The sequence below is a fragment of the Trichechus manatus genome, unplaced genomic scaffold (assembly GCF_000243295.1).
Source record: "Trichechus manatus latirostris isolate Lorelei unplaced genomic scaffold, TriManLat1.0 scaffold00047, whole genome shotgun sequence".
In the NCBI taxonomy this organism is placed as follows: domain Eukaryota; kingdom Metazoa; phylum Chordata; class Mammalia; order Sirenia; family Trichechidae; genus Trichechus; species Trichechus manatus.
Genome location: NW_004443983.1, coordinates 7,666,407 through 7,668,787, shown reverse-complemented (window position 1 = coordinate 7,668,787; position 2,381 = coordinate 7,666,407).

The following is a 2,381-nucleotide window of genomic DNA, read 5'->3' as shown; positions in this document are numbered from 1 at the left end:
TCTTTCAACTGTGACTCAAATAACATAAGACAGGTGGGATTTGGAGGGAATCTCAGGTACATCTGAGACCCTTGAGTTCTCCAGAGAAGAGAATAGGTATAGGGTTTCAGGGTCTGCTGTACTGGGGTGGGTTGGGAAAAAGCAAGCAGGACAGAAGAATGAAGTCAGAGTGGCAGAAGAAGGCTCATTTCTCCAGAGGAACTTAGGACAGAGACTTGGAGGCAGAGGTGTGTGTTGTATGTGTCGGGGAGAGAGACAACGGCACAATCCTACAGACACTAGTGAATCCACAAGGTGTATATAGGACAAATACCCTTCTGCTGCTTATATAAGGTGCTTTGAGGGTCTGTCTAATCCCTCTGATATCTCTCCCCTAGGGGTGGACTGCCTGGTAGTCTGAATTTCTGCTACTCATGTGGTCAGAAGGGGATTTTCCTTTCTCACTTGTACCTGGAGACACTTGAGAACAGAGAGGCTTTCTCCTTACCCTTCAACAGAGAATCCTGGTTTATAACTAATTCTCTCACTAGAACAAAAGCTAACACTAAAACTAACACTGCCTTCCAGTTCTCCCTCTGTTGTCCCGGAGATCTCAACAGTTTAACTTGCACAAGTGTTGAAGGATCCCAGATTATGAGTCAAAACAGAAAAATTACGACTCATTTAAGAAAGCAGTATTCTGTCACAGTATAGGCAGAACAATTAGGGTCATATAACAATGGATGTATAAATCTTTGTATGAGAGACTAACTTGAATTGTAAACTTTCACTTAAACTATAACAATTAAAAAAAAAAAAGAAGTCTTCAATAATTGAGGGAAGCAAGTCAAGATAATCTGTTAGACCAGGTGGCACCTACTGAGACAGAACTAATCAAGATGACAGAAGAGGATTCTAACTAAAGAGAAATAAAATAACATACAGAAATTAGTAGGCTTCATATATACAAATGATAATCAGGTAATGATTATAATGGTAGAGAAAAACCCACGCACAAGAGCAGCAAAGAATATTAAATATTTAGGAGTAAACTTAACAGGAAATATGCAAAGCCTGTGTGAGGAAAACTTTAAAACACTCCAGAAAGACACCAAAGTAAAACCGAACATATAAAAAACTTCCTCATATTCATGGATAGGACGAATCACCATTATAAAGTTGTCAGTTCTCCCTAAATTATTGTAGAAATTTTAACTAAATCTCTCAAAAACTACAAGTAAGCTTTTTTTTTTATTGTTGTAATTAAATCAGGTTTACATTTCAAGTTAGTCTCCCATACAGAATATTTTTTTTAACATACATTGTTACGAGACCCCAACCGCTCACCCCATTCTGCGACAGCATACTCCTTCCCTCTGCCCCTGATTCCCCGTGAACATTCAACCAGCTCCTAACTCTCTCTGCCTTCCCCTCTCACCTCTGGACAGAAGCCGCCCCTTGGGTCTCTTACATCTACTTGTCTAAGAGGCACATTCTTCACAAGTATCACTTTATGTCCCACAGTCCTGTCCAATCCCTGTTTGAAGAGTTGGCCTCAGAAATTGTTTTAGTTCTGGGGTGATGGAGAGACCAGAGGCCATGCTTTGCGGGGCGCCTCCAGTCTTAGACCATTAAGTCTGGTCTTCTTACTAGTATTTGAGTTCTGCATCCCATCGTTCTACTGCTCCATCAGGGACCCTCTGTTGTGTTCCCTGTCAGGATGTTCATTGGTGGTAGCCGGGCACCATCTAGTTCTTCTGATCTCAGGCTGATGAAGTCTCTGGTTTATGTGGCCCATTATGTCTCTTGGGCCAATACTTTCCTTGTGTCTTTGGTGTTCTTCGTTCTCCTTTACTTCAAGTGGTTGGGACGAATTGATGCATCTTAGTTGGCCACTTGCAAGCTTTTAAGACCCCAGATGCCACTCACCAAAGGAGGATGCAGAATATTTGCTGAATAAGGTTTGTTATGCCAATTGACCTAGATGTCCCCTGAAAGCATGGTCCCCAGACCCCACGTCCCTGCTACTCTGTCTCTCAAAGTATTTGACTGTATTGAGGAAACTTCTTAGCTTTGGTTTAGTCCACCTGTGCTGGCATCCCCTGTAGTGTGTGCTGTCCTTCCCTTCACCTAAGATGATTCTTATCTACTATCTAGTTTGTGAATAACCCTCACACTCCATCCCCACCCCCGTAACCATCAAAGAATGTTTTCTTCTGTTTAAACCTTTTCTTGAGTTCTTATAATAGTGGTCTTATACAGTATTTGTCCTGTGACTGACTAAATTCACTCAGCATACTAAGTTCTAGCTTTCACCAAGTTATAAGATGTTTCACAGCTTCTTCATTGTTCTTTATCATTACGTAATATTCCATTGTTTGGATATACCATAGTTTGTTTAT